The sequence below is a fragment of the Oncorhynchus nerka genome, linkage group LG21 (genome assembly GCF_034236695.1).
Source record: "Oncorhynchus nerka isolate Pitt River linkage group LG21, Oner_Uvic_2.0, whole genome shotgun sequence".
Lineage (NCBI taxonomy): Eukaryota > Metazoa > Chordata > Actinopteri > Salmoniformes > Salmonidae > Oncorhynchus > Oncorhynchus nerka.
In genome coordinates, this window is record NC_088416.1 from 4,865,806 (window position 1) to 4,884,503 (window position 18,698).

Here is an 18,698-nt window from a genome sequence, read left to right on the forward strand (position 1 = left end):
CCACTCTCAACAGTTCCTCTGCCAAGTTCTCTGAGGTGTGTCTGTCGTTGAACTCAAAGCAGTTCAGAAGACAGCTAGGCATCGAAAAATCTTCAATGAAGTGACATGTAACCGACATGTAAGAAGTGGTTACCCTTGATGTCCAGCAGTCAGTGGTAAGGCAAACTGCAGTAGCTTTTTGGACTCTTTCCCGCACTGAAGCCTGTGTGCTCTTGTACAGTTGTGGAATATGTGATTTTGAAAGGGTTTACTTGCTTGTAAATGGGTACATTGGCTCTAGACTATTGCTATAATTTCTAAAACCTCTGTCCTCCACGATCGAAAATGGCTGTAAATTGGTGGCAAACATTTGACCAACGCAATTTCAATTTGGCCTTGTTTTGTTACAGACATAGACTTTGGCATAAACTGGTCCATAGAAGACTGCGTTGCTGTGGGTCGCGGAGTAGGCCACTTGACTGAGTGGATACGCTGGCTCCACCACTATCACTAGCAGGCCCGCTAGTTTCTCGAAACTCCGCTACAGCTAGCTTCACAGTTGGGTGCACAGTTCGCATATGCCGGTGTAGGTTGTGAGTAGAACCGGCTTTATATGAGATTTTGTTTTGGAAAGTTCTACACTGTGCTCTAACATTGCCTACTATTAAAATGCATCCAAATGCTACTGTGCTTCCGACTCATTTTCCAGCTGTTGTTTTCACAGCTGTCCTTCCTCTCTCTCCTCGGCTGCTAACTGTGTGACTGTAGGTGAGTTGGCTCGGTCCTCCCTCGCGCATCTTTGGTTCATTGGTTGACACTGCGTGTCTGATTGACAGGAACAACAGGTGAGGCTGTTAGTCTGAGCAGACAGTCAGAACGAATGTGTGTGCGCTTGAGCATTTAGGCCTATATTATTTTATTTATGTTTTCAATCTTTGAATTAGTTCATTCTATTCATTTAAATCTTTTGATTATACATATCTTATTTTATATATATTTTTCTAAATCGTTTCGGCTCTTCTGATATGCGAGCCGGCTCCCAACATTCACCTTCAAGAGCCGACTCGTTCGCGAACGACCCGGTTAGAGCGTTGGACTAGTAATCGGAAGGTGGCAAGTTCAAACCCCCGAGCTGACAAGGTACAAATCTGTCGTTCTGCCCCTGAACAGGCAGTTAACCCACTGTTCCTAGGCCGTCATTGAAAATAAGAATTTGTTCTTAACTGACTTGCCTAGTTAAAAAAAATAACACTGCATTTAGCAATGAAACTAATGTGTGAGCTAGTTAGCTTTACAATGCAATGATATATGTCATCAGTCTCATCATATTGTGTTCAACAAGCTGGAATTTCTTTTGACAGGTCCCCCAACGTTGATTCTCTCTGCACAAGTGATTATTCAGGAATTGTAACATTGATGCTAATAGTATTTAACATACACCTACATAAATAGTAGATTATAGATGGATTAAAAGCGGCACAATTTTAAAAAAAACTCACTCTTGGGGACTGCATGAGTTTCTGTAAAAGAAAATGAAACGCTATTCTCACATACAATTAAAAGATGAACAGCTATCCTGACACCTCTTAAGACTTTGTCTTCTGCTAAGGTACAGTATTTAAGAAGAAATAATGACTACAGATGTAAAATGAATCCTCACAGGAGGGAGCTAGGTCACTCTTCTCTTATCTACATACCCACTCTTGGATGGCTGCACTGGTTGCTAACACGCAGTTTGCCTCCATATGCTTATACTAATGAGGCCAGACTAAAGTCTGCGCAGTTTATTTGGAGTGGTCCAGCTGCTTTATAATAAGGTGCTTGTGTTTGCGCATGCTAATGTACCTAGTGTTAATAAGCTAATTTAGAAACTCACCGACGCTTCATCTTATTCTCTTAAAATTGAGGTCCATGTTGGCAAGCGACTACCTTAAAATGCAAATATAGAATGAGAAGGATTTGGCGGCCATTTTGAACTCCATATTGGTTTATATCCCAGTCTTTTTGAGAGGTGTAACGGTCAGTTGGGGCTGGCACAATTAATCGTGTTAATTGTGCCATGCAACAATCATGTAACCGGGTTGGCACTATTATGATTGAAGACCATCACTAAAAAAAACATTTATACTGTATATATAATTTTTTATGTGGAACAAACAGCTGACTGAAGGACAGGACAGTCGGGCATTCATGCGATTGAGTCCATTGCCACGGTAACATGGACTCATTACAAAGTGATTGAGATTAAACATTGTCGCTTGTTGCTGAAACAAGCAAGGTGTTGTAGCAAACAAGTCTTTGGTTGCCTAGGCAACGCCTTCCTGCAGCAGCAGCACATGCAGTCAGGAGCAGAAGAAAGGAGAAAATGTGTTTTGTTATTCAAACGATTGTAACAGTGACCGCGGCCATTTGGTTGACTAGTAAAATCCCGTGACTGTCACAGCCTTATGGTCAGTCAGCATGAAATTCAACATCGCTAATAGAAAAACAAGGGATGGCACAAATGTCATGCAAAGAATGATGTGTATTCAAGAATGATCTGTATTTAAACCAAAATTCCACAAAATCAACTCAAATGTATAGACTAAACAAAGTTTCTGTTTTAGTTGTTTTTGTTGTTTTTGTCCTCCAGTAAGTGCCACGTCTGCTCCCCCCTCCCCCACACTTGAGGGTGCCAGGCTGCCCTGCATCACGCACTCCTTCCATCCGTTACGCACACCTGCCTTCCCTCGTCACACGCATCAGCTATATTGGACTCACCTGGACTCACTCATCACCTGTTATTACCTCCCCTATATTTGTCAGTTCCCCAGCTCTGGCCCCGGCAGCTGCATTGTATTGTTTTCGTCTTTAGCATTAGTTTGCTGACGCTGTTCCTGTCTCGTTCCATGTCTGTTCTTTATTAAATGTTTGACTTTGTCTCTCCAGCGTCAATTCCATGTGACAGAATGCAGAAGCCAATCACACGAAGCATCAGGGGGTACTGGCGTTCCGGTTGGTATGGTGGCAGCGGCTCTGGGTCGCCACCGATGAAACCGGGAGTACATAGCCAGCTCGTCAGGCTTCCACGCCCTAGCTGGCTCGAGAGGTTTCCTTGCCCCGGTTGGCTCAGATGGCGCCCATCCCACGTCAGGCCTCAGCCGGATCATCAGGTCTTGTTCGCCAGTCCAGGAGTTTTTGGTTGTTGTTTTGTTTGTTTTGTTGGTGACGTCGGGGTGGATCCTCCGGCTGATGGAACCGGGGCTGCCTAAGCCAGCCCGTCGAGCTTTCACGCCCTGGCTGGCTCGAGAGGTTTCCTTGCCTCGGTTGGCTCAGCGGCTTCCCATCCCACGTCACACTCCACCGGATCTTCGGGCTCCCTCTCTGTAGCGGGAACGACAGGCGTCTTGCCTCAGCCAGATCGTCAGGCTTCCAAGCCTCCGGCGGCTCCACGGGCTGTCACTCTTCTGCCGGTTCGTTGGGCTTCCACGCCCCAACCGGCTTGCACAGCGCCCATGTCTCGTCCGGTTCGCCCAGGTGGGACGCTGAGTGGCGCCCCAAGAGGGAGGGGGTACTGCCACGTCTGCTCCCGCTCTTCCCCTCCATGGTGCGTCGAGGGCGCTAGGCTGTCCTGCATCACGCACTCTTTCCATCCATTACGCACACCTGCCTTCCCTCGTCACGTGCATCAGCGATATTGGACTCACCTGGACTCACTCATCACCTGTTATTACCTCCCCTATATTTGTCGGTTCCCCAGCTCTGTTTCCCGCTTCTGCATTGATTTTTTTTTGTCTTTGTTTTCTTGTATGCTGACGCTGTTCCTGTCTCGTTCCATGTCCGTTCCTTATTCAATGTTTGACTCCCCGTACCTGCTTCGTCTCTCCAGCTTCAACTCATGTGACAGTAAGTCCCAAAATCCAGCAAGAAATACAACATTTCTGCAAAAAGTCTAAATAATCTATCTGAAATAAATGAGTTAAACGGTTGATCTTATCAGCTCAGTTGTTTCCCACTGGGCACACACTGGTTGAATCATTTTTGTGTCCACGTCATTTCGTTTCAATTAAATGACATTGAACCAACGTGGAATGGACATTGAATTGACATCTGTGCCCAGTGGGTTGTCTGTGTAATAGTCCAAAGGAACGTGGAGAAGAAAAATGTAAAATAGTCATCCAAACTTTAGTCCTTAGAAGCAATACCACAGAGGAAACATCTCTTAAAAACCAATACAATATCACTTAAGCAAGTATTTGTGAATGTAGGCTTTTAAACTATAAACAGTTTTCTATTTTTCCTTCTTCAGTGGGTTTAAATAGTTTTCTAGTTTGCATGTAACTTTTAATTAACTATGGGGTAGAAAGTAACTGTCACGCCCTGGCCTTAGTTATCTTTGTTTTCTTTATTATTTTGGTTAGGTCAGGGTGTGACATGGGCGATTTATGTGTTTTTACTGGTCTAGGGGTTTTTGTATGTTTATGGGGCTGTTTCCTTTCTAGGTAGTTTGTATGTCGATGGTTGCCTGGATTGGTTCTCAATTAGAGGCAGCTGTCTATCGTTGTCTCTGATTGGGAACCATATTTAGGCAGCTATATTCTGTGGGTATTTTGTGGGTGATTGTCTTCTGTCTTTGTGTCATTGCACCAGATAGGACTATTTCGGTTTTCACATTTGTTGTTTTGTATTTTGTAGTGTACTCGGTTATCATCTATATTAAAGATGTTGAACACGGCCTCCCGGGTGGCGCAGTGGTTAAGGGCGCTGTACTGCAGCGCCAGCTGTGCCATCAGAGTCCCTGGGTTTGCGCCCAGGCTCTGTCGTAATCGCGCACCAGCGACTCCTGTGGCGGGCCGGGCGCAGTGCGCGCTAGCCAGGCGCAGGTGCACGGTGTACCCTCTGACACATTGGTGCGGCTGGCTTCCGGGTTGGATGCGCGCTGTGTTAAGAAGCAGTACGGCAGGTTGGGTTGTGTATCGGAGGACGCATGACATTCAACCTTCGTCTCTCCCGAGCCCGTACGGGAGTTGTAGCGATGAGACAAGATAGTAGCTACTACAACAATTGGATACCATGAAATTGGGGAGAAAAAGGGGTACAATTTTAAAATTAAAAAGATGTTGAACACTAACCACGCTGCATTTTGGTCCTCCTCTCCTTCAGCGGAAGAAAGCCGCTACAGTAACATACTGAAGCGAACATACTGAATTCAATTTTATCATACACAAATGTGTTTGCCATCCTACATTTGGTTGGTAGACCCTGAAAATAAGATATTTAACTGAATAACGAGTAAATGTGAGTAAATTCATAAAGGATACAGTGAGGTGAATACGATTAATAGGAAACGTGAGAGAATTAAAACAAACTTTTAACAACCCCAATTAGCTACAGTACAAGAGCTGACCTTCTGACAAAAAAATATGAAATAAGAAAGAGGTTTTATTGTCACATAGTAGTATGGTGCCCCTGGACCAGAATATGGTTTAGTGCCTTGCTCAAGGCACCTTGACGGCTCAGGTATTCAAACCAGGAACCATTCAATAACTGGCCCAATGAGCTAACCGCTAGGCTACCTGCCACCCATTAAATGTGGTCCATCTCCAAATTTCCACCCGATTTAACATTAAGTGTATATTAACTGTATGTTCAATACGCTCTCTCCATCTATCAATGTGTGAATAACTACTTAATAAAAGCATTTTGGCCATATTGCAAAACTAAAACCTGCCACCGGGCCCAATAGCTTTAAGCTGATACAAGACTTGACGTGAGAACCATTGACAGAATGTACTGATTTACGCACACTCATTAAAAAAAATCCATATTTAATCATTCATAAAACAGTTGGCCCTCTCCTGTCCTGCCAATAGCAGTCAAAGTGGCATTGCCTCAGCCAATGTATGGAACATAAACACGTCATAAATCACATGTTTTACTGTACTGCAGCTGACCCTTCTCTGTTTTTTATTGAGGTGGTTAAAGTCGATCTATGAGTTGCATATTGCACTGTTCTTAAAGACGTCATCCTATAAGCCATGTTATGACCTTGTACTGCAGTATGGCTTGACCAATCAGATGTGTTGACCAATCAGAAAGGGCCTGTATGGGTTACTTTACGTCAGGGGAGGGTGTCCGTCGAGGTGCGGCATTAGACAGTTCAGTTTGACAGTGGGACCGCTCAGAGACATTAATGGCATTAGCGTACTGTATGTCTCCTAGTGGCTTGTGGGTAGCAACGGGAGGTCACTATGGATAGTAAATCATGTTAATACATCACTAGGAGTGATTCATTCAACTTTGAACTAATTGTGAATGGCATTTAGTGTCAGCAATATGTGGTGTAAAGCAGGGTATGACATGTGTTCCTCACGATGACAGTGATTTCAGCTGGTAAGGATCCTCAAGGCCTCTCTGTGGGTTAGAATAGGTTTGTTGCTACAGACGTTTCAATGACCTTGACATGTTACCACGCTTTAACTGTGAAATCGAAAAACTTTAAACTGAACGTTGACCTTGTGAACCAGCTGTCAATTAAAACACTTTCTTGAAAGTTGGATTTGAGTCCTTCCTAATCGACAACAAACTATTCTCAAAGTGTAACACCCCTTTCATTTTCATCCCCCGGTGTTATACTCTGTTGGTTTTCACTTGTTTTCCGAGCCAAATCCATGTAACTACATTACTCTGACAACAATTGTATTGACATTTCACAGCGTACCATACGATAAAGTGATTTAAAAGTAGTACCGTAAGCATGTTTCAGCCCCTTCTCCGATTGGTGGAAAAAAGGCAAATACAGCAGGTTGTTCAGGTGATGAAATAAAAAAGGCTGAATCGGGAATAATCTGGCCAAATTGGAACCAAAGTTGCAACCTTTGGTTCTTAGGGGAAAGACAGAGGAAAACAGTCTGTTTTCCAGTACATGATAATATACAGTATCTTATCAAATGTACCATGACTTCTTCATGAGCCTGTTCTTTCAAAACTACAATCTACTAACCCACGTTGTCTGTGTGTGATTAAATAAATGTGTGTGTCCATGAACCCACATTACAGTTAAGAGAGGGAGCTATGTAGAGGTCAGTCCTTCATTTTCACGCTCTCTCCATTCCTGTATATTCCTGTATATTACACACCACCATGCCACAGCTACTATGGCACCCCCCCACCCGTCTCTTATCACTACGCTTCATTCCAAATGAAGGCAAAACTTATCTCGGGGGAACCCTTATATTCCCAATGATTAGTGGTTCTCCATTTCATGTGCCCTGATCCACTGCAGATACTCAGATTCTCTATAATGTAATTGTGCACCGCCTCTCTTTACTCCTCAATCCGTTCCAATCTGTTTTATTACAGCTCATGAAAGCCAATCCTGGCTAATATTCACAGGGCTTTTCACCTCCGCCATGTGCCTGATTGTGGTATGAAACCTTGACATGTGTGGCCATGAGGTCTGGAAATACTCCCTCTGTGGCTTGAAGTGTAATCACCACACTGACACTGTACCCCCAGCAGTCCTATGTGCGGCTGTCTCAAGTGTGTGTGTGTGTGAGTGTGTGTGTGTGTGTGTGTGTGTGTGTGTGTGTGTGTGTGTGTGTGTGTGTGTGTGTGTGTGTGTGTGTGTGTGTGTGTGTGTGTGTGTGTGTGTGTGTGTATGTAGTTACATTAGCCACTAATCGGTATCTAGAGATGTCTGAATGACTATTTTCTGCAGGTATAGTGTATTTGGCTGCAAAACCATGTGTGTTTGCAATCTGCTACATTTCTGCAGCCTACCCCATTGAGAATATGCTATGCCGTTTTTGTCTCATCCGCCCCCAAGAAATTCCATTGTCTCATTAGCAACATAATGAAAACTCTGTCTGCATGGTGCCCCATCGGATTTATCCTTCTTTGATAGGTCGGTCATGTAGACTGCTCTTTGTATGTAATGCCGACAACAGCAATTGTGCATCATGCAAATAGCAGAGGTAGGTCGTGAATTATACATGATTTCATTTCATTGATTTCCAGATTGATTCAGCAACACAAAGGAAATGACTGTCAGAGTAAGAGATGAACTGCCACCACTGATGTGGAAGCTCAATACATTGCTGTTTGCTTTTGTCATTGGTATTGTTAATGGGACATAATAGCTCGAACCCATTGTCTTTACACAATGAAGAGGAGACCACAGAAATGTACTGTGTTAAAGTTGTGGCAGGAGAACGAAAGTGTGATACGTTTGTTGGGGTGACATACGCGAATTGATGATATTTGTAATGCTTAAACAAATTTAAGTTTGACTTCCCAGAGAGAGAGAGAGAGAGAGAGAGAGAGAGAGAGAGAGAGAGAGAGAGAGAGAGCACACAGTTTGTTTGTATCTGACTGTACTGTTTTGTTTTTCAGTTATTTATGGGATCTGAATGTTGACTGTTCCCTGTGAACCACAGCAGATGCGAGAGTGCATCATAAGTACCACTCCAGTACCTGAGTAGTCTAACATGAAAACAATGGTCACAAAACAACCGAAGAGCAAGAGGGCAAATATCACAATAAGACAAATACATGAGCACTTGTATCAACCTTCATCCCATGCATAAGGCTACAATATATTGGCAATATTGTGACTAGAGTGCTAATGCATAAATTTAGTCTAAATGCTTTTAAACATAAACACCTGTTATGAGTGGGACCAGCTCCTCAAAAATATTTCTGGCCCCAATTTGCCTCCATATCCCCTGGGGAAGCCACTGATATCAGGCCTCATTATCGGACCTCTGACCCCTTTCTGAGGAGATTAATCAGAGTGCGAGGGAGTGTGGGTGACCCCCATTCCCCTGGCTGCCGTTTTACCAACGCCACAGCTGACGCTTCAGCATCAGCACTTGTTAATGTGATTTCACTGCATTGCAGTGGGAAGTATTGCTATGCACACAATGACAGGGGAAAATGAGGGCATTTTCAAATTGCCATGTAGGATGAGGAGGCGCCGTGTTCTAGTCAGCGAAATGTGTCAAGTTCATATCAGATCAGAAGTGCTGTTGGGTGCAGATGATTAGGGAATATTTTCACGTTCTACCTGGTTGAAAAAGGGAATGTACAGCCGGGTTAGGAGGAATAACACCTCAGATACCAGTAGTCCTTTCCTGCAGTTAGATGACCAAGCGGCCTCATTGGTGTCGTTTTATTCATATCTTTCATCATTTCATAATTACTTATTATCATTTTTGTTTGTTTTCTATGACAAACTGTTTGGTTATATTTCAGTCTTCTGTGATGTATATAAAGTGTCATATTGGGATGTATACTAAACACTTTAACGTTTTACTCTATATCTGACATCTTTTTTTTAAGCCCATAAACGTGTGTAAGGTGTATTCTTTTGCTTCAAAGTAGATGTGTTTTAGACTACCAAAAAACACTCTGTGTGACCCTGATTTTGCCGACTGCAATTAAAGGTTCTATGAACTTTGGTATTGTAGTCTACCTTGCAACCATGTAATGTTGGTTGGCATAGAACATTTTAACCTGTGACAAGATACTGCGGCCCCCGTCTGCATTATTGCTCACATAAAACATAGACAATGTCGTCTATGGGTTATTAAAGCATCATATGCACAGTATTGTCAAGAGGACATATTGCCTTAAGCTCTACAAGCCATTAAATATCGGAACTAAAGTTACTGCCACAATAGCTGCTGTTAGATATAGTACATGCTGCCGTTTTCCCAATATAATGACAAATTCTCTCAATATATACAAGGGAGTCTTACTCCAGACTACATGGCAGCCCATTCATTCTCCCACCATTGAATTGCTCCACCGTCTTCATCAGAACATGTTACTACAGCCACCATTTTCAACCAAGTGACTCGGGGCTATTAGCGAGAATTACACAGTTTACGCAACTATAGCCAACTACTGATAAAAACTTGGAACCTGCCTGTGAAAATTGTCATTTCTTTTCCCCATTACCCCTCCAGTGTTTTATCAACCCGACCCGAGCACTGGCGGCGCTCCTAAACCGTTTCCATAAAACATCTGCACGAAGAAACAACGCAATTATGGAAGCCATCTGGAACAATAACGGGAGGAGAATGGGTATGATTAACACTAACGCAAACAGATGGCAAAGTGTTAGATTGCTGTTCCACAAGCACATAATAGAGGCAACCTTAAGTCCAATTACGGATGGTTGCAGGGGAGTCTGTCGTTGCTGACGCCGACCGCCGTCGAGACAGGAGTCAGAGCCCTTTTTCATTGCGAGGCTTGAGCTTTCACTATTTCCGTTACGGAAATTGCAACGATACCACTAGAGACAATTGCAGACAGACAGGTGTTAGACAAAGGAGGGGTTCAGTTGATATGATCATGAGAACAAGTGGGTGCACCAGGGGTTGGGCTGGAGTCAGAGAGCAGGACGGTGCAGTACTCAGCGGTGTAGGTTTATTCAAATGAGCTGTCAGTGTAGCTGGTCTTCTGATCGGTCTTCTCTACAAGGGGAGGGAAGGGTGTGACGGCGACTCATTTAGCGTTATATCCCCAAGACAATGCCCTCATTTTGATTTGGAGCACTCAATTGCCTACAAGTGGTCTTTTATTTAGACCAAAATGTGCAAAGTCGGGGAGAGATTTCCCGACTTCACAAGTGAAGAGATCATTTATTATTTGTTGTGTTTTAAGCTTTCGGAAATCTGGTTAGACTGTTTCAGTATTATTATATTCGCATTTGATTCTGGATCAAATCCCCTCTGCGAGAGCCTGGGAGTGGGATGGGAGGAGGAAAGGAGGATGGGGGGAAGATGGGAGGTATAGGAAGGATGGATGAATGTTCTCTCCCTCCTCCCCTCTGTAGCAGGTTGTCTCGTCTCCCTGAAAACATAACCAGAGAATGTTGACACCTAATTGCCTCCAGCAGGACTAGCTTCATCAAGTGTGCGCGGGCGTGTGTGTGTGTGGTGTGTGTGTGTGTGTGTGTGTGTGTGTGTGTGTGTGTGTGTGTGTGTGTGTGTGTGTGTGTGTGTGTGTGTGTGTGTGTGTGTGTGTGTGTGTGTGTGTGTGTGTGCCTCATCAAGTTGATTTCTGCCAGGCATCTGTTCGCCGAGCGCACCACCAGCGTTGAGCGATGACGAGAATCCACCCCAAATTATTTTCTCTATTCTCCCCCTCCTTGTTGCGTCCTGGGCCACATAAGTCTGCCAATTGTGAGGTTTATTCATAATCCTGGCCAGGAAAGTGTATGTGTGTGTTTTGGCACAAACAGCTTTTTGGCCTTCAGCGAGTAACAGGCATACCAATGACCCTTAGAAGTCATACACTTAAAGACATGCTCTGGTACTTTGGCGACTAGTAAGAATTTTTTCAACCTCCCGCTTTCAGCTGGATGTGTCAGTGTGTAGTTTGTATATTCATAATTAGCCATGAAATCCCTAGTTTGGAAGAGACTGTTTTCTGAAAGCTGTACGGACATTTTCCCTACATTTCTCCCCCATGCGGGCCACAGCCCCCTACCAATTTGAGTTCCAGTCAATGAGATTAAGCCCCTTGCCATTTGAGTGACAGCTAGCAAGAATCACACACAGCAGAGCGAGAGATGTGATGTAGTAGGCCATTTTCGGGGACCACTTTTGGCTCGTGGGCGCTACTTTCAGAACTACTGCCTAAAAAGTATAGAAAAGTACCGGAGAATCCCTTTAACCTCTTGCGTCCCCCCGACACGCAGGCGTCCCATCTAGACATCTGGAAATGCAAATGCGCTACGCTAAATGCTAATAGCACTCGTTAAAACTCAAACGTTCATTAAATCACACATGCAGGGTACTGAATTAAAGCTACACTCGTTGTGAATCCAGCCAACAAGTCAGATTTTTAAAATGCTTTTCGCCGAAAGCATGAGAAGCTATTATCTGATAGTATGCAACACACCAAAAGACCCGCAGGGGACGTAAACAAAATAATTAGCATAGTCGGCGCTACACAAAATACACAAATAAAATATAAAACATTCATTACCTTTGACAATCTTCTTTGTTGGCACTCCTAGATGTCCCATAAACATCACTATTGGGTCTTTTTTTTCGATTAAATCGGTCCATATATAGCCTAGATATCGATCTATGAAGACTGTGTGATCAAGGAAAAAAACAGTGTTTTATAACGCAACGTCATTTTTTTAAATTAAAAAAGTCAACGATAAACTTTCACAAAACACTTCGAAATACTTTTGTAATGCAACTTTAGGTATTAGTAAACGTTAATAATCGATCAAATTGATCACGAGGCGATGTATATTCTATAGCTGTACGTCTTTAAATAATGTCCGGGTAAATCTCAACCAAAATATCCGGTCGGAGACCGGAAGAAATGGGCTGTCTCTTGTTCGTTTGACCAAGAAACAAAGCCCAGGCAAATGACAATACTGTTGACATCGTGTGGAAGCTGTAGGTATTGCAACCTCTGCCCCATTTCAACAACAATACATTCAAGTGGCGCATTGATATATTTTCCCATTTTCAGTGATCAGATTTTCCTGCGCTTTTCGAGATTTAACCAGTTTTAGAAACGTCTGAGTGTTTTCTATCCACACATACTAATCATATGCATATACTATATTCCTGGCATGAGTAGCAGGGCGTTGAAATGTTGCGCGATTTTTAACAGAATGTTCGAAAAAGTAGGGGGTAGGATCAACAGGTTAAACCATGTTTAGTATTAGTTTTTTAATCACTTTTTTTTATCTTGGTAGAGTAAGATTATATTTACATATAACATCCCAGCAGGCAAAGCCGGTTAAAATTGTGTCATTATAACCAATGACGGCCATTTCAACCACTTTCACCCTATGGGTTACACGCATCAATGTCTTACAACCATATTAGGTATAAACTAAAACCTGGACGCTATTGTAGTCATTGCGTCGCCTGAATACCAGGTTAAGCCATAGCTTAAGGGAGAAGGCGCAATATGTTGCATCTCCCTCCATCCGATGATGCATGGCTAATTACATTTTTAAAAGGTAATCCACCCAAGTACTGGAGAGTCCCCCTTAGGAGCCGTGTATGAATCTGTTATCCACATGTCCCCTCACTCCTGAAGCCTGCAGAGTGTGCTGTGTGTTCTGGTGTGTGTTGTCCAGAGCACCACATGAAAGACTGGGGTAGACAAAGAGTAAGCCAGCCAGAAAAGGTCCACCTTAAAGCCCACAGCCTATGATTTGTTGATGTTGAGTGTCTAGCTGTACTGGAGAATATGTCCTTTGTTCGTTGTTGTTCGTTTAACACTACTGAGCTGAGCTGAACTGAGCTGAGCTGAGCTATACTGCGCCGGGCATGGTTATGCATCCACCATGGTGGCATGGGCCATGCTGGAAAGGACCGTGTGAAAAGAAGATAAGCAAGCCATGCAGGTTGGTTCAGGGGAGCACGAGGGTATGAAAAGAGTAGAAATGTGTCACGGATCCCTCCGGGACTTTCATTACGAACACCTGTCCCCTATTCCCACTGATTAGTACTTGTATAAGTGTGCCCTTTGGTTTCCATTGGGCTGTCGATTATTGTTACAATATCCGTTGGTGTGTGTGAGTACCTGTGCTGTGTGTTTTGGGCTTTCGCGCCATTGTAGATTGCGCAGATGATTACGGGTCTCATCCCGTGTGTTAATCATTGGGCGCTTGTGTTATTTATTCGAGGTACCCCTCGCTCTTCTGTTTGGGTTTCTACCCTGTGTTTTGTTATGTGTTTGTTTGATCTTCGTCCTCGTGCCTTTACATATATGTGTTAATTCACACCATAATTTGGGCTTAATAAAAAAAACTATTACGCATTCCTGCGCCTGTCTCCCGAATCATTTATGCCAGCGTGAATTAACACATACAGTATACGTACAGTACATGAAATATAATGATAATAACAAGTTCTCTAATGGTGTAAAGACCAGGATTATTATAGAGACAAATTATGGTTCACAATGGCGGTGCATTTCAGATGCACACAGTAGCTACATGGCATTTAAACGTGGCATTTCAAATTGGACACATATATAGTCGCGGCAACAGTATATATGAAATAGTTTTAATTTATAATTTATTTTCCCCGAGATGAATTGCGTTGCGCCTGCCAGGGTCGATGCACTTTCCCAGTTAATTTATGTGACAGTGTTATTCAGCGTTCATGCCTCCGATTGCGTCTCATATGACAAACATTGATTCAGCTCCAACTCAATTAGTTATTAAAGAGAAATAAAGAAGAGCTTCTCCATAGAGACATAGTTATATTCACCTCTATCTGACTGGGGTTAAGCTTGATAGGAAAGATTGGTTTTAGATGATTCATTCAACCACCGAAACGTGTCACCAGAGAGAGGATCTGTCACATCTCCAGTAATGCCTAAAGAACAGAGAGAGAGAGAGTGTGAGAGAGAGAGAGAGAGAGAGAGATACAGAGAGAGAGAGAGAGAGTGAGAGAGAGAGAGAGATACAGAGAGAGAGGGAGAGAGAGAGATGCAGAGAGAGAGAGATACAGAGAGAGAGTGTGAGAGAGAGAGTGTGAGAGAGAGAGAGAGAGAGAGAGAGAGAGAGAGAGAGAGAGAGAGAGTGTGAGATACAGAGAGAGAGAGAGAGAGAGAGAGAGAGAGAGAGAGAGAGAGAGAGAGAGAGAGAGAGAGATCAAAGTCTTATTAATGTATCCTTGGCATAAATTATTGACCAAAGTAGAAGCCACATTGTCTTAGATCAAAAACATCTGCAATCTCTTGTACACATCAAGAATATAAATATACATTCAACTCCAAGCAGAAACATGTAGCAGGCGTACAGGCGTCATAGGCGAGCCGTTTCAAAACATAACATTGCCAACCCAAACCCTGGCATAGATTAGTTCTTACTTTACAGGTAAACAAAACCTAGGCAGATACAACCGCTGTGTTAGAAGCAGACAAGAGGGACTCAGCTACATGCCGATGTGAGGAGAGAGACAGGAGTTCAGGAGTTGAGGGTTTGCCTTTCATTTTCAGGTGTTAAATATCATTTGATTCCGAGAACTGTTACCTCTCTTCTAACCCCCTCTTCTCAGAGTTGCTTTGTCATAATTTTTATTGAAAATAACATTTGCGATGATAATTACGTCATGAATTATAATGCATCATACATAGCTTATGAAGTGTCTTAAGATATTGCATTATGTCAAGGATGTTCATAGGGTCACAGTGAACCTTCCTGTGTCCTTTTCAGTAGAGAGTGATTGGCAATGCTAATTAGCGAGCGATGACAAAACCTGCTTCTGTGTCATGCTGTGCGACAGTGTTCTCAGTAGATACAGTGTTACTGACATGAGTAATCTAATGTCATGCAGGGCCTGAGCAGACTTAGACACACTGAACGATGTCTGTGTATATCTCCCCGGGAAGATGATCAGTCTATTTGAATGCATTAATTCAATTCACTCTTTTGTTCTTCGATTTTGAACAAAGTATGGCTGGTCCCTGAGGTTGAAATTGCAGCACGGCGACTTATTTCAACCAGATGTTCCCGCTGGGTTGAAATCATGTTTTCCTTCTACAGTTCAATAACCTTGAAATATCTAGCTATCAATAGAAGGTATATAAAGAGTCTCGCAGGTTCCCTGAGTTATTGGTGTTCAAGAGAGCATTTCTAAAGACAGACCACAAATAGGAAAACATACAACTATTCAACTTTCCATGATCTGTTTTCCACTCGTGGTGAAGCAGAACATTCTTGTCCACTTTATCCGTCTCTCTTCTTCTAAATGACCTTCATTTGTTTTGCCTTGTACTTCCCCCAACCGGGATCATTTGTTTCTCCTCTACGTCTCTTCGTTTTCTCTCTTTTCTCTCCTTGTTTATTTGCTCTTCAGGGCCACTAGCTGTTCAAAGGGACATCTTTCAGTTGGTCACCATATTCCTGTGTGTTCATTGGATGGATAGTCACTGTTGACAACCACCCCATGGGTTTTAAATTGTCTGGGGGTTTTTTCATTTAAGAGGGAAAGACACAACCTACCTTTTTTGTAGCCCTGAACAATGAAGTGAGGCCCTTCACATTGCTTCGCCTGGCTTCAGAGGTTATTTTAAGAGAGGAGAGAGCAGCAGTGCTGGCAGATATTTCCAACGGCCCTAATAAATGAGCTATATCCACAAGCCAGCAGGGCCGTAGGGGGAAAGAGGAGGGTGGGGGGGTAACTGCTTTTTCCACGAGTTCATGACACGAGGGGATGGAGGGGAGAGGCTATGATCAAGAAACTTAGTGGTCACATTGACTTGATCAATCACAGTGAGAGAACTTGCCAGTCTGCTTCTTTTCATATAAGCGGCAGCCTGAAATAACCCTGACTGTATCCCAAATAGCAGCAGCCTGAAATAACCCTGACTGTATCCCAAATAGCAGCAGCCTGAAATAACCCTGACTGTATCCCAAATATCAGCAGCCTGAAATAACCCTGACTGTATCCCAAATGGCACCCTATTCCCTTTATCTTGCACCACGTTTGACCAGGGCCTATCTACAGTACACTCGGAAAGTATTCAGACCCCTTCACGTTTTCCACATTTTATTACGTTACAGCCTTATTCTAAAATGGATTCAATATTTTTTTCCCCCTCATCAATCTACACACAATAACGCATAATGACAAAGCGAAAACAGTTTTTTTTAAATGAGGACAGAAGTCAAGGGGTCTGACTACTTTCTGAGTGCACTGTATGGCTCTGTTCAAAAGTATTGCGCTATACAGTATATAGAATAGGCTGCCATTTGGTATATACCCACTGTATTTTTCATAAGACAGTTTGTTAAGGTTAGCCTTCACACATTGAACTCTTGTCTTCCATATGTCAATCTGTTTCTGCAGTAGATAGACTGTCTGCACACCACTCCACTTGTTGTTTTGCCTCTTGTCTGTCCATCAGTGAATGAGTAGTTGGAATTTTGAAACGCCTACAGTACCTCATACAGCACCTCTTCAGCTTATCAAAAAGCTCTCACGGTGAACACATTACATGAACATTCGTAGTCGTCTTCTCCCTGTAATGTTCTTCAAGGCTATTTATTTTTTTAAACAACTCTCTTTATTTCAGGAAACACACGTTCTGTTGATACCCTAATCTCCCATATCTCTTGGAGTCTTTCTCTCTCAGAAGAAGTTTTGGCTCAGTTCACAGGAGTAGACAACACTCCTCCTCCCTTCCCTGTGCCCCCCTCCTCTCCCCTATCACCCCTTCCCACCTCACCCTCACCCCCAGCCCTGTGTCTTATTAATTAAAGAGTGTGTGCATAGTAACACGTCTGTCATGTCAGCAGGGGAATCCTCCATCCCCCCCACATCATTGAGACCTCACCACACACACTTGGACAAGATCCTCAAGGGAAAGTACCGGCCACTGCCCTTCCTACGCCGCTGCAGCCGCAGCCTCAGTCACACCACTACTGTGGTGGAACTCTTAGAGCAGGGTCCCTGAATACTGTAGGAGCGAGGGACTGTAACGTAGGGATAGGGACTGTGTTGTAGGGAGTAGGGACTGTAACGTAGGGATTAGGGACTGTGCTGTAGGAGGTAGGGACTGTAACGTAGGGATTAGGGACTGTAACATAGGGATAGGGACTGTGCTGTAGGGATTAGGGACTGTAACGTAGGGATAGGGACTGTGCTGTAGGAGGTAGGGACTGTAACGTAGGGATTAGGGACTGTAACATAGGGATAGGGACTGTGCTGTAGGGAGTAGGGACTGTAACGTAGGGATAGGGACTGTGCTGTAGGGATTAGGGACTGTAACGTAGGGATAGGGACTGTGCTGTAGGGAGTAGGGACTGTAACGTAGGGATTAGGGACTGTGCTGTAGGAGGTAGGGACTGTAACGTAGGGATTAGGGACTGTAACATAGGGATAGGGACTGTGCTGTAGGGAGTAGGGACTGTAACGTAGGGATTAGGGACTGTAACGTAGGGATTAGGGACTGTGCTGTAGGGAGTAGGGACTGTAACGTAGGGATTTGGGACTGTAACGTAGGGATAGGGACTGTGTTGTAGGGAGTAGGGACTGTAACGTAGGGATTAGGGACTGTGCTGTAGGAGGTAGGGACTGTAACGTAGGGATTAGGGACTGTAACATAGGGATAGGGACTGTGCTGTAGGGATTAGGGACTGTAACGTAGGGATAGGGACTGTGCTGTAGGAGGTAGGGACTGTAACGTAGGGATTAGGGACTGTAACATAGGGATAGGGACTGTGCTGTAGGGAGTAGGGACTGTAACGTAGGGATAGGGACTGTGCTGTAGGGAGTAGGGACTGTAACGTAGGGATAGGGACTGTGCTGTAGGGATTAGGGACTGTAACGTAGGGATAGGGACTGTGCTGTAGGGAGTAGGGACTGTAACGTAGGGATAGGGACTGTGCTGTAGGGAGTATTGACTGTACTGTAGGAGCGAGGGACTGTAACGTAGGGATTAGGGACTGCACTGTAGGGAGTAGGGACTGTAACGTAGGGATAGGGGCTGTGCTGTAGGGAGTAGGGACTGTAGCGTAGGGATAGGGACTGTGCTGTAGGGAGTATTGACTGTACTGTAGGAGCGAGGGACTGTAACGTAGGGATAGGGACTGTGCTGTAGGGTGTAGGGACTGTAACGTAGGGATAGGGACTGTGCTGTAGGGTGTAGGGACTGTAACGTAGGGATAGGGACTGTGCTGTAGGGAGTATTGACTGTACTGTAGGAGCGAGGGACTGTAACGTAGGGATTAGGGACTG